This window comes from Antennarius striatus, chromosome 1, assembly GCF_040054535.1.
Source record: "Antennarius striatus isolate MH-2024 chromosome 1, ASM4005453v1, whole genome shotgun sequence".
NCBI classification, from domain to species: Eukaryota; Metazoa; Chordata; class Actinopteri; order Lophiiformes; family Antennariidae; genus Antennarius; species Antennarius striatus.
The window spans coordinates 6377885-6392855 of record NC_090776.1 but is presented as its reverse complement, the minus strand read 5'-3'; positions in this window follow the sequence as shown (position 1 = coordinate 6392855).

The following is a 14971-nucleotide window of genomic DNA, read 5'->3' as shown; positions in this document are numbered from 1 at the left end:
CTGCTGCAAACTACTCTAGTTAGAGTTGGAGATCACGGCTTGATGAAGCCAACAGCACCACGTCATCTGCAAAAAGCAGAGACACAATACTGAGGCCACCAAACTGGACACCCTCAACGCCTTGGTTGCGCCTTGAAATTCGCCCTGAATCGGTGACAAAGGCAAGCCTTGGCGGAGTCCAACCCTCACTGGAAACGACTCTGACTTACTGCCGGCAATGCGGACCAAACTCTGACATTGGTCGTACAGGGAACGAACAGCCCTTATCAAGGGGTTTGGTACCCCATATTCCCGAAGCATCTACCACAGAGCACCTCCAAGTCCACAAAACACATGTAGACCGGTTGGGCGAACTCCCATGCCCCCTCAAGGACCCTGCAGAGGGTGTAGAGCTGGTCCACTGTACCACGGCCAGGACGAAAACCACACTGCTCCTGCTGAATCCAAGATTCAACTTCCCAACGGACCCTCCTCTCCAGAACCCCTGAATAGACCTTGCCAGGGAGGCTGAAGAGTGTGATCTCCCTGTAGTTGGAACACACCCTCCGGTCCCCCTTCTTGAAAACGGGGACCACCACCCCAGTCTGCCAATCCAGAGGTACTGTCCCCGATGTCCACGCGGTGTTGCAGAGGCGTGTCAACCAGGACAGCCCCACAACATCCAGAGCCTTTAGGAACTCCGGGCGGATCTCATCCATCCCTGGGGCCCTGCCACCGAGGAGCTTTTTAACCACTTCGGTGACCTCAACCCCAGAGAGAGGAGAGCCCGTCTCAGAGAAGCCAGACTATGCTTTCTCATGGAAAGGTGTGTCGGTGGAATTGAGGAGGTCTTCGAAGTATTCTCCCCACCAAGTCACAACGTCCCAAGTTGAGGTCAGCAGCACCCCATCACCACTATACACAGTGTTGATGCTGCACTGCTTGCCCCTCCTGAGATGTCTGATGGTGGACCAGAATTTCCTCGAAGCCATCTGGAAGTCGTCCTCCAAGGCCTCACCGAACTCCTCTCACGCCCGAGTTTTTGCCTCAGCAACCACCAAAGCTGCATCCCGCTGGGCTAGCCGGTACCCATCAGCTGCCTCAGGAGTCCCACAGGCCAAAAAGGCCCGATAGGCGGTAAGGGATGCTTGACGGCATCCCTTACCGCCGATGTCCACCAGCGGGTTCTGGGGTTGCCGCCACGACAGGCACCGACCACCTTACGACCACAGCTGCAGTTGGCCGCCTCGATAATGGAGGCGCGGAACATGGTCCACTCACACTCAATGTCCCCCGCCTCCCCTGGAACGTGGTTGAAGTTCTGCCGGAGGTGGGGGTTGAAACTCCATCTGACAGGGGATTCCGCCAGGCGTTCCCAGCAGAGAGAGAGACCCTCACAATACAGTTGGGTCTGCCAGGTCGGACGTTCCCCCACCATCGAAGCCAACACACCACCAGGTGGTGATCGGTTGACAGCTTCGCCCCTCTCTTCACCCGAGTGTCCAAGACATACGGCTGCAAGTCCGATGACACGACCACAAAGTCGATCATCGAACTGCGGCCTAGGGTGTCCTGGTGCCGAGTGCACATATGGACACCCTTATGTCTGAACATGGTGTTCGTTATGGACAATCCGTGACAAGCACAGAAGTCCAATAACTGAACACCACTCAGGTTCTGATCGGGGGGGCCGTTCCTCCCAATCACGCCCTTCCAGGTCTCACTGTCATTGCACACGTGAGCAATGAAGTCCCCCTGCAGAAAGATGAAGTCCCCAGTGGGAGCGCTCTCCAGCACCCCCTCCAAGGACTCCAAAAAGGGTGGGTACTCTGAACTGCTATTTGGTGCATTGGCACAAACAACTGTCAGGACCCGTCCCCCCACCCGAAGGCGGAGCGAGGCTAACCTCGCGTGGGGATGGGGAGGAAGGCTAAAATAAACACAAAGATATACATTATACAGAAAATATAAGAAAAATAAATACAATACAAAGAGAACGAGACCGAGAGAGAGAGAGAGAGAGAGAGAGAGAGAGAGAGAGAGAGAGAGAGAGAGAGAGAGAGAGAGAGAGAGAGAGAGAGAGAGAAAGACACTCAACAAGTGCAGTTGTCAGCTACAATTTCAAACAGGTTATGTTTAAAAGCAATGAGTGATATGGGGACAGGGAGTTTGAGGGTGTTTTGAAAAGTGTTCCAATCATTAGCTGCAGCGAATCGAAAGGCACTGCGACCAAAGACAGTACGGGCTTTAGGGATGGAGAGTTTGATGAGCCTACTGGACCTAAGATTGCGGGCAGGATGGGAGCGGTGTAGAAGGGAGGATAGGTAGGGAGGTGTTTTTCCAAGTATGGATTTGTAAATGAGGTGAAGCCAGTGGTGGAGCTATCTGGTATGGAGTGATGTCCAGTCTACCAGGTTGTACAGGTCACAGTGGTGAGTTCTGAATGGAGCGCCGGTGGCAAAACGGATGGCAGAGTGGTGGAGAGTGTCGAGTTTGCTAAGGGTAGATTGGGAAGCCATCCTATAGATGGTGTCACCATAATCAAATATGGGCAGGATGGTCATTTTCACAAGCGTGTGTTTGGCTGAATGGGTGAAGGTGGCCTTATTCCGGTAGAGGAAGCTCAGGTGAGCTTTGACTTTTGATTGCAGGTGCTTGATATGGGTGGTGAAGGAGAGGGATGAGTCCATCCAGAGACCGAGGTATTTATAGCTGGGCACAAACTCCAGTTCAGAGCCATCGGCACAGAGGATTTTAGGGGCAGTGGTGGAATCATGTTTCCGGTCAAAAATAATGCATTTGGTTTTCTTGGAATTGAGTGAAAGATGAAGGCCATGAAAGTACTGCTCGACAGAAGTGAGACTGAGTTAGAGTGTGGATGCTGCAGAGTGGAGAGAAGGGCCCTCTGAGTATAAGATGGTATCATCAGCATATAGATGAATCTTGGAATTACCGGCAAACTTGGCTACATTGTTGATGTAGATAGAGAACAGCGTTGGGCTCAGGACGGAACCTTGAGGCACCTCTTTCATGATGGGAAGAGGGTCAGACAAGACATTTATAGACTTTACTTGCTGAACTCTGTTGTTTAGGTAGCTAGCGAACCAGTTGCAGGAGTGTGATGACAGACCAATGCTAGTGAGCCTCTGCAGGAGGATGGAGTGGATGACAGACTCGAAGGCTTTGGATAAGTCAATAAAGACAGCAATGCAGATCTGTTTGGAGTCAAAGGAGGTAACAACTGTGGTGGGGTTTCGTTTTTCTTAAGGACAGGAGAAAGTGTAAAATACAAGATATTTATTTGTCAATTCAAATCATGTATAGGTTGAGTAGCAGTACAATAATATCATCAATAGGTTGAGTATGAGTCCAATAATATCATCGATGATATTGACAGACAGACAGGCTCAACAAACAGACAAGTTCAACAAATACTTATCTAAGCATGATGAGAGCTCTGGACACGATGAAAAAGTCCTCCGGTGTGTTGTTGCAGAGTACTCTGGGTACAGGAAAAAAAACCTTCATGTACAAACTAGAAAATGGATCACATCTCTTTTTATACCCTAAAGGTGTGACTAGGGGGAGGTATTAACCTCGGCCCATCTGCTTTCAACCAGTTCTTTACGGGCTCTCAGTTGGTACGTCATGACCTCCAGACGTTACCAAAAATATCAAGTCGACAGTTTCACAAAACTATTTGATGACATAATATAATTAGTCATGCGAACCCTGTGAGGATCTGCTGCAGACATTCTTTGGATGACCCTGTGCAGAAACATACATTCTAATTTCAGGTACAGTGTATGAAATGATCTGGCTAGCTGCTTCTGTCAGTGTCTAACTTCTTCCAAGGATACCCACAGTCATGCAAGCATTTCCAAATATGGTCTAACAGGAATTATTTTCATGCAGCGTCTTCATGACCTCGAGACATCATGGGGCCACCTTCACAAGTGCTGAATAATATGACACACACAACACTCCAGATTTTTGGTTCACTTAGATGATATTGTTTTACTATATTATTTTATTGTATTAAAAACTTTCCACCACATTCCCCCCTTCCATGGCTTTTAAGCCATGGACCAAAACTGGGAAATTTAATAAAATGCAACAATCCAATTTTTAACCAAGATGGCTCAGATCTATGGCTACTATCTCACTATTCTCCACTACAGACGGAGGCGAAAACCCTGATGATTACATTCTTGGTGAAAAATTCCTCCGTGACCCTCACTGAGCGATCGCTTTCTTAGCCTGCAGAGAAGACAATCCAAACTTAGTAGCCTCCAAAACATTTGAACATGACCCTTTCATCTATAGATGCATTATGACATTCTGATTACTAAAAAACAAAGATTACTGAAAAACTGAACAATATGTAGTAGTGAGTTTATGAATTATCACTGAAAACTTATTGGTGACACAAAGTTATCAGTCCTTCACAGTGTCCTCGTCCCGTACTTGGCTGCATGGCAATAAGGACATTCCCCCAGAGCTCAACCCCTAATGGTGTGATGATCTCCCTGCTTCACTGACATCGAGACGAGTGGAATCTATACATCCACCCCCCTTTGTAGTCAGACTTCCCCTCACACCGGTGGGTGAGTTCTGGCAGGAGTCCCCACCGCCGCTGTGGGCGTTGTAGAGGGACGCCTCACTCATCTTTTCCTCTGGGATGAGTTGTCTGGATCTTTTCCTCTGGGATGAGTTGTCTGGATCTTTTCCTCTCAGACCAAAACAACCGACGTCCTCAACAACTCAACACACGATGTCCTCAGTTGAGGCCGTTGCCTTTGTTGGTTCCTCAGCCGAGGAACTCTCTGGGGTTGCAACCTCTGTTTCCAGATCAGGGTCTGGAGTGGCACCTTCACCAGCCGGTGGAGGGAGAGCAGATCCTTGGTCGGCTCTGGCTGGTCTGGTAGATGAAGTGTGGCAACATCTGTCCCCCTTTCCCAGCAAACGGAATGCAGTTCCCGTTCGCTCAGTCACTTGGAAGGGACCTGTCCACCTAGGGTCAGAGCATTTTTGCTTTGTTACTTTCAGCCACACACACTTTCACACACATCCATTTCTCTGGAGACATCAGCCTGTTTTTCTGTGAGATGGGAGAAAGTGATAGTTAGTTGTCTCAGGCCTGGTGGGCCTTCAGCACATTTGGCTGTCAATGGAGCTGTAGGAGCTGGAAAAGGTCTGTTAGTGTGACTCCAGCCTGTGGAAGAGTTCAGTGACATCCAGGACCACTCCTTATCTCTCTTCTAGTTCTGCTCTGTAGATTATTAACATCATTATTGGTATCACTTCTCTTTGGGGAATTGAATAAGTGGGAACTGTGCTGTATCATCATCCCCATCATAGCCAGGAGGAGAAGGAGCATTCCCCCCTTCCAGGGAATCCTTCCCCTGGCCTTCATCTTTGTCACTGAGAATGTCAATGGGTTCCTTTAAGCAATGCTTTAAATGATAGCACGTAGGGGATCCTTTGACCTGCACTGCAGTGGAAGTGGCTCTTACCACCTCGTATGGACCCTCCTGTCGGGGGATGTTCCACTTCCGTCTGAACACCTTTATGTACACCAAGTCTCCTGGTGTCACTGAAGGTGGAGTCTCGTCACGATCAGCTTTTGTCTGTAATGACATAACAGAGCAGAGATGCTCCTGTGGATGTTAGTCATTTGTCTGACATACGACTTCATGTCATTTGTCAAAATATCAAGAGAAGGTCCCTTAGCGGTTTTGTAAATTGGAGAAGACATTGACCTGCCGGTTAAAGCTTCATGTGGTGTTATTTTCAGGTCTCTATGAGCACTTGATCTATATGCCATGAGCGCAAGTGGCAGTGCATCTACCCAATTTAACCCCGTGCACATGCAAATTTTCAAAAGTTTGTTTTTCAAAATCCCATTCACTCTTTCCACAATACCTTGACTCTGAGGATTGTACACACATCCAAATTTCTGCTTGATTCCTAACTTCTGCAACATTTCAACATTTGCATTTCACAGTTTTATCCACAAACTCCTTTCCATTGTCTGAACTTATCCTTAGTGGAATCCTGAACCTTGGAACGATTTCACGGCACAGAAACTTCGCAACAGTTTCTGCATTTTTGTGTTTGGATGGTGTCGCTTCAACCCACCTGCTGAATCTATTAATCACCACCAACATATACCTCTTCCCTTGCACTGGTCTCACCATATCAACATAGTCCATGACCAGGTGTAGAAAAGGTCCTTCAGGTGCTGGAATATGTCCAGCAGGAGGTGTTTCTCCTTTTTGAATGTTACTTTTTAAGCATGTTTCACATTGGTCAATTACTTCATCAACATATTGTTGTAGTTTAGGAGCCCAAAAATTCCATTCCCGAATTTTTCTCATCACTTCGCCTCTAGACTCATGGCCTACCCCATTAGCCTCATTGATCAGTAAAGGTAGGAGTCCACTAGGAGCAACAAATATCCCCTCGTGGTTTCTCCACAATCCTTCAGCATCCTTAGAAGTTCCTCTCTGAAGCAATAAATGGCATTCTGCTTCTGGAGCCTCTTCCTGTAACAATATCAAATCTTTACAAGTTATTTGTTCCTCAAGATCCACAGCATGAGTTACCATTATAGCTTCATTGTTCACTGAAGCTGCACTTTTAGCTGCTTCATCTGCTGCTGCATTTCCTTTGGCAACCCATGAATCACTTTTCTGATGTGCAGCACACTTTATTATGGCTGAGGATCTTGGTTTCATCATTGCCATTAATAATTTCATGATCTGATCACGGTGCTGAATGGGAGAGCCGTCAGTTTTTCTGAAACCTCTTCCCTTCCACGCTGCACGAAACAAATGACACACCCCATGTGCATAGGCAGAATCTGTGTAGATGTTAGCGTTTTTACCCTCTGCATACTCACATGCATACGTCCAAGCCTTTAGTTCTGCCAACCTGCTGGAACATGGCTGCACACACTCTTCCATTCGAACAATCTCAGTTTTGCCATGTTTTAACTCAATAACTGCACAACCTGCTCTGAGTGCTTCCCCATCTCTGTAGCAGGAGCCGTCCACGAACAGCTATATTATTTTATTGTATTAAAAACTTTCCACCACACAACATCATCCAGAACCTTCAAAGTGGCTGTAGTGCTCCCGTGGCCAGGCCGGGACCCAGACTGCAGGTTGGACAGAATATCGTTAGAAGCAATGAAGTGGCTGAGCTGTCAATGAACCAATTTTTCTAGGATCTTAGCCAAGCACGGCAGGATGGATATACTGTAGGTCTGTAACAGTTGGGATCAGAGCTAGAGCCACCTTTAAAGAGTGGAAAGTCCAAAGCAGATTTCCAATCTGAAGGAAAAACAGACAGCTTCAGAGACAAGTTGAATAGATATGAGATGGGGGTGGCAATGACAGGAGCAGCAACTTTTTAAAATAAGGGGTCGAGCCCATCAGAGCCAGCTGACTTGTTAGGGTCTAGAGTTTGGTGAGTTCCTCTAAAACCTCAGAGGTCAGGATGGGATTAAAGGAGAAGGTGCCTGAGCAGGAAGGTGTAGCTGAAAATGAGGGGACAGTAGTGGGGAACTTGACAGAAGAGACATGGAATGAGTTTACAACGTGTTGATTGAGAAGTGAAGCCATATGAGACTTATCAGTGACAACAGTCACCAAAGGTCATTGGACTAGGAAAACAGGGTGGGGCAAGCTTATTTTCCATGGACTTGACCGTTTTCCAGAATGTCTTGGAATCAGAACCACAGGATTTGTCCAAATTTGTCCAGATAATGAGTGACTGGCTTTTCTGACAACCTGAGTGCATTTGTTCCTACACTGCCTAAAGGCAAGCCAGTCGACAGGTGACTGGGAGGAACTGGCTTTCCGCCATAAGGTGTTCTTCTGGTGGATTAATGTGGCTAAGTCACGGGAAAACCAGGGGCTGAAGTGATCCTTGATTTGAGATTTTATGAGAGGAGCGTGATTGTTGATGATCTGACTGAAGGTCAACTTAAAGTAGGACCAGGCAGCATCCATAGTTGGACACGTATTAATTCTATCCCAGTTCACTGCAGCAATGTCATGGAGAAAGGCATCTTGGTTAAACTTCTTCATGGAGCGTCTGGTTAGTGTCACAGGTGGACGTTTAACTGAGGAACCAGAGCGTATGCAGGCAATAGCACAATGATCACTCAGATCTTGACTAAAGACGCCAGATTTATAATTAGAAGGGGCATTTGTGAGGATCACATCTATCAGTGATGCAGAAGATGGAGATTTCAAATTATGTCTGGTGGGCTCTGAAATAATTTGGAAGAGGTTTAGGGCATCAAATTGTTGCATGACCATATCTGGGGGGTTAGACATGTCCCAATTTAGGTCACCCAGTAGAATAAACTCAGAGGAGATGTACGGGGCAAGAAGATCACTGAGTACAGCTAGAGAGCATAGTGGGGCAGAGGGTGGTCTATAACAGACAGCAACAGAAAGAGAAAAAATATTTGACAGATTGATTTTTAACACCAGCAGTTCGAGATACTTGGGAACAGACTTTGACAATAAAATAGAGCATTGCAGATCGTCCTTCACAAAGAGAGCCACGCCCCCACCCTTGGAAGCTTTGTCCTGGCGAAAGACATTATGACCTGGAATTAAAGTGTCAACATCCGCAATGCTCCTTCTAAGCCATGTTTCAGAAACCGCTAAAGCATCAGGATTTGCAGTGTGTACCCAGGATTTTAGCAAATCAAGTTTAGGTAAAAGACTACGGATATTGATGTGTAAAAAGCCCAGGGATTTCCGTTTACAGTAATCATCAAACGACAGACTAGGAGCAGTAGGACTAACATTAACTGTAGCAGGCCCTGGATTTGAATGAACATTGCCAGAAATGGCCAACATGAGAATGATTAACAAACGACAAAAAGCAGTGCTAAAACGTTGAGAGTTATTATCTTTCACTGGGGGCTTGGTTGAGATGAAAGAATTGGAACTACGTAGCTGTTGCAATAGCAGGATAGAATACAATGGAACAAGAGCTGTTACACACCGAGTAGGAAGACCAACAGACCTGGTGTCCAAAGGGATGAGACATCCCTAGGTGGAAAAGTGAGGTCCAATGTACCACGGCCATTGGATGACAATCGAGGTAATAATGTCTCTTGAACAGGAGATTGCCTGGGGGTAGTAAGGGTCCCAGTATCCCTGGCATTTAGAAGGAAGAGTAAGATGATGAAAAGAGTCATCTTTAAACACCCAGCAGTATATGACTCGCGTGAAGTGTTGAGGAGTTCTCTAACCACGGGGGGCTTCAGCCACACGGACCACTTCCCACTCTGCCGGCGCCGACATTTACTCCTGACTGTCTGCGCGCAGGTCTCACACAAGCAGGACTTTTCGTTCACGGTGGAATCAGAGAAGACCCTGAGAATGGTATCCGGCATGGTGAAGGTCTGCACCGCCCTCCGGTTGAAGCTGCGGCCGGTCCGTTCGAACTCCAGCTGGCAACAGGAGCAGTTCCGGTCCCCCGGCCTCACGGAGCCCCGGTGGCCGCCACGACCCGGACTGGCAGTTTCACAGCCCGGTGTCTGCACAGAGTCTCCCCCGGTCCCTGGCAGCAGCGGGGCCGAGTCCACCTCATTCCCACCGGGACAGTCGACCTCAGCGCCCACGGCCAGGCCGGGGAGCTCCACCGACAGCAGCTGCTCCGGGAGCTCTCGGCATCCACATACTGAGGCAGGTAGGTAGCCCACATGTCGATGAAGGTGAAGGTTCGTCTAACCTGCTTCCTCCGTCATCGCCTTGATCGTCATATGGACGCTGTAACTGAAACTTTTCTTATCCGGGGGGCATCTCCCTGCGACGAAAACCGCTGTGACGTCAGTGTGTGTGACCCGTGTCTGTGTTTTTATTCATTATGAGGGGTCTGTGAGCTGTCCTTTGTCTGGTCCCTCACCTAATACCTGTTTGTCATGGGTGACCCTGCCAGGGTTACAAAGCCCCGGACAAATTAGCTCCTAGGATCTTTGGGACATACAAACCCCTCCACCTCGATAAGGTGACGACTCAAGGAGGGGCATATATATATACATATATATATATATATATATATATATATATATATATATCTATATATAATCTTTTAAAAATGCAAGCAGATCAAAATTGTGAGTCAAGATTTGAATTAACCAATCAATGAAATAGTTAACCAGTAGGACTCCACTGGAACCTGTTTCACCATTTACTTCATCTGGGACTGGATGATTTACAGCTCCTTTACAACTCTGATCTCTGACACTGGTTTCCAATCCCCATTAGATGCTCAACAGGCATTCAACAACGGCATGTTTAAGAAGAAGTATACTTTATTGATCCCCACAAGGGGAAACTACAAAGTCACTCGGTTAGTTTTTTATTTATTCAGTTTATTTTCTTCTTTCCAGGCATGTTATTACAACAGATTTTACATTCATCATTGTTGAAACATCGGCAACATCACCCGAAAAGAAAAAAAAGGGTTGACGGGTAGAAGCCATTGGCTTGTGAAGTTCCCGTCCCCTAAATCAACAACATCTCTCTCATTACAGCACATTGTCAATTAATACATAATTTGCATGTCACAATTCAAATTCAATTATTTTATTCTGATACGCTGTTGTTTTGATCCATCCATTTAGTTCAATAGGCGTGCGTCTTTGCACACCTCTTTATCAGTTCTTGAGAAGAGTCCTAATTTTGTTACTGTTCACAGAGGTTGTAGTGACATTTGTTTCACAGAATTAACAACATGAAGTTTATCTTGCCAAAACAGTTCAGTCCTTTAACCATCATTTGCGTCAGAAATATAACCTTGCAAAATCTTGTTTTTAAGTGCTTTTTTAAAGGCAGTTAGCGTTCCCACACTCCTAATTTCATAATCCAGTCTATTCCAAAATTTGACACCAGTGAACGATAATGAAAATGTTTTTAGTGTTGTTCTTGCTTTTTTCTGTACAAATGCTGTTTTCTCTTAGTTGGTAATTGGATTCATTAATCTGTATTTGTGATTGTATATTTTGTGGTAACTTGTTATTGGTTGCTTTATACATAAGTTTTACAGTTTTATAGCTGATGATATCATGTATTTTCAGTAGTTTAGATTTAATAAATAATTGGTTTGTATGAGCTCTATAATGTTCATTGTGAATAATTCTCAAGGCTCGTTTCTGGGTCAATAATAAGGGTTGCAAGCCACTTTTATATGTGTTTCCCCATACTTCAGCACAGTAGTTCAGATAGGGCAAGATTAGTGCACAATATATTATATGGAGCGCCTTTTGATTTAGGAATTTTTGAGCTCTCCAGAGTATGGATACACTTCTGGCTAACTTTATTTGCAGTTGTCTTAGGTGAGGTTTCCAATTTAGCATCTCGTCAATAATCACTCCTAGCATTTTAAATTCATTAACCCGTTCAATATTTATATCATTCACCCTAATATTAATTTTGTGTTTGCAGCTTTTCTTCCCAAATAACATGTACTTAGTTTTTGTTAGATTCAAGGATAATTTGTTTATATCAAACCATAATTGCATCTTGGCTAATTCCTCATTGACTGTTTGGGCTAGTTTATTTATATCATGTCCTTTGCAAAGGATGGTCGTGTCATCCGCAAAAAGTATCATTTTAAGTACCTTTGAGACCTTACATAAATCCCTTATGTAGAGTATAAATAATTTTGGACCCAACACTGACCCCTGTGGCACCCCATACACAATGTCTAATGTTTCTGATGTTGTCCCGCCCAGAGTAACATATTGAGACCTCTCACGTAAGTAACTCTTTATCCAATATAGTACTGTACCCCTAAATCCAAATCGTTCTAGTTTCTCAATTAAAATTTTATGATCAATTGTGTCAAAAGCTTTTTTAAGGTCAATAAAGATTCCTATGGAGTACATCTTTTGATCTATGGCATCAGTAATGAGTTCTATTGTTTCTCTCAGCGCTAACGCAGTGGAATGCTCCTTTCTGAAGCCGTACTGACTACAGTCAAGGAGATTGTGCTTTGTTATAAATTTGTCCAGTCTATTGTTGAACAGCTTCTCTAGGATTTTTGATAACTGTGGTAGTATTAAAACAGGTCTGTAGTTTGTAAATTCACAAACATCCCCATTTTTATATATCGGAACCACTTTAGCAATCTTCATTTTGTCAGGAAAAATCCCAGTTTGAAATGACTAATTACATATGTGTGTAAATGGTTGCAGAATTCCATCCAGTATGTCCTTAATTAGTTTCATATCAAATCTATTCACATCAGTAGAAGTTTTTGCAACGCATTGACTGACCAGGTGTCTTATCTCTGTGTCCTTCACTGGCGCCAGAAACATTGAGTTTGGGTTCTTTTCTCCAATGCCATCCAAATAATCCCAGTGTAAGTGTGAGACAGGAATGTTTTCTGCCAGCTCAGACCCAACACCCACAAAGAATTCATTAAACTTATTAGCTATTTTATCCATATCCTCTATTTTTGTATTTTTAATATTAAAGTATTCTGGATAGGATGATTTGGCCTTACTTTGTTTTATAATAGTATTAATTATGTCCCATATTTTTTTGGTGTAATTTTTATTTTCTGCAAGAAAGTTGCTGTAGTATTCTTTCTTACATGTTCGTATTATAATGTTTAATTTATTTCTATATTTTTTGTATCTAGTTTCTGCTTGTTCTGTTCTTTGTTTAAGAAACTTTTTATATAATGTATTCTTTTTCCGACAAGCATTGATCAGTGACGACGTCATCCATGGTTTCTTAACACCTTTTTTATTTAAATGAATTTTCTTCACTGGACAATGTAAATTGTACAATTCTTCTATTGTATCAGTGAGATAGTCATATGCAGTGTTAACATCCTCAGCAGTGTAAACATCAGACCAGTTCAGAGCTAACAGATCATTTCTTAATGCATTCATTCTTTCTTCAGTCTTAACTCTCTTGTAGAATGTTTGGGCCTGTTCTCGACACACGGTTTGTTTCCAGTCATAGTTGGTAAACTATGACTGGAGGTCATACTGGGAGGTGATACTGGGAGGTGATCACTTTTGTCATTGATCAGTAGGCCGCTCATAGTTTCACTGAGCATAATATTAGTGAAAATATTATCTATCAAGGTGGCACTATGAGTAGTTATTCTACTTGGTTTAGTAATTTAAGGCTGTAGACCAAATGTGTACATCATATTTATGAAGCTTTCAGTTTGTGCGTTATTGTTGGGGTTTAACAGATCAATGTTGATATCACCACATAAAAACACATGTTTGTGATTGATTTTCGAGAGTAAATTTCCCACACATTCAGTAAAATCTTCTATTTTAGAATCAGGTGTTCTGTAGATACAACTTACAACAATATTTTTACCTTTTTTCACAAATACTTCCACAGTTACACATGCCATTATACTATCAACAGATATCGACATATTTTTTAGAGTCTCAAATTTAATATTATTATCAATAAACAGGGCCACCGACTCATAATCAGTGCTGTGTTCTGTTTCCACTCCTCTGGTCACGGCATGAGCATAATTTCTTGGCTTAAGTTTGATGCCGGTGATGATCACATCATTTATTCGAATGCTTTGTTTGAATTCCTCCATTCTTTGGTGTCCTTGTTTTGCTCCTTTCTGTATTTTTTCCATTTCATCCTCCACTTTTTGCAAGCGGTTGATTATCAGTTGCAGCTTGTCTTCCAGCCTCTTATCAAGTTCACTGTTGAACTTATCTAAGTCACTCCTGAGCTGGTCCACAGTGCAGGTTAGCGCCTCCAACCGAGAGACCATTTGTTTCAGGGTTTATTTTCATGTTCATTCTCAGATTCCTCAGATTTCCCTTTTCCTTTTGGCATTTTGAAGGAGTCAGTGAGAGTGTTTATCCAAAACGAGTTCGAGAGAGATAGCAAAGTTAGCAACAACGAGAGACAGAAGAAAAGACGTCTGCTCTCATTGAAAGCCGGAAGTTACTAGTTGACAAGTATACAGGGCCCCTGAACACAGCACACAAGGGGGCCTGTAAGCATGCAGTTAGTACAATCACATCAAAGTACACACATCAGGGAGGCAGAGTGACGGGCAGCGGCTTCGGAACACGCCCCAATTTGAGCAGCTTGTAGGGGGGACGGAGCCTTCCTTGCTCAGGGGTGCCTCGGCAGTGGCTGGGAGATGAGCTGACACCTCACACTCTCAGCTCACACTCCTGGTGACATCATGGCGGGAGCGGGACTCGATCCGCCGATGGCTGGGGCGATCCGTCTATGAGACATCTACTCTACTGCTGAGCCACTGCCGCCCATGGTCCATGAGTGAGTAAAATCAGACTCATCCTGATTTGCTTCTAATCTAAGTAAACATTAAGTAAATATTGGCATGGACTGCATGTTTCTAAGGTCAACCTATGCTCTAAGTAAACAATCAGGAACTGTTGTGTGTCTACAGTTATCATAATCGTGATGTTGTGTGTATTTGTATCAATCTAAATGTGTTCATAAGTGTATTTTCCTCAATGCTCTGACCTTTCTCCAATGCCTCCTAATGACTGCATTTACGGCCTTGCTGGAGGAATAAAACAAAGTTCTTCAGGTGGTGCAAGTGGCCATGGTTCTCAGTCTTCCTGGTTCTTGGCAACTTTATTCTTGTCTATAGTGTCACATCCACAGGAAACCTGGCCAGATTTTTCAGATGTGTAGCATCTTCATTTGTTGCTGAAGTTAGCACATTTGCTTTGTCTCATGTCAGTCGCACCTCAGAGTTTGAGAACATCATCATGGGCATCTGGTATGCCCCCTTGCGTCTCCTTGGCTTGCTATGGAAAAAACAGACATCTTGGCAAAAACAGTCAGATTGAGTGTCCTTAGGTGTCAAAAAGAAAAGATACAGACAGGTCAGGATACAGTTGTTTTCCTTTCTCCCCCTTTCCTTCTCCCTCCTTCTTCTGCCTTTTGAAGGAAGTATCTCTTGAAGGGGGTGCTGAGGATTT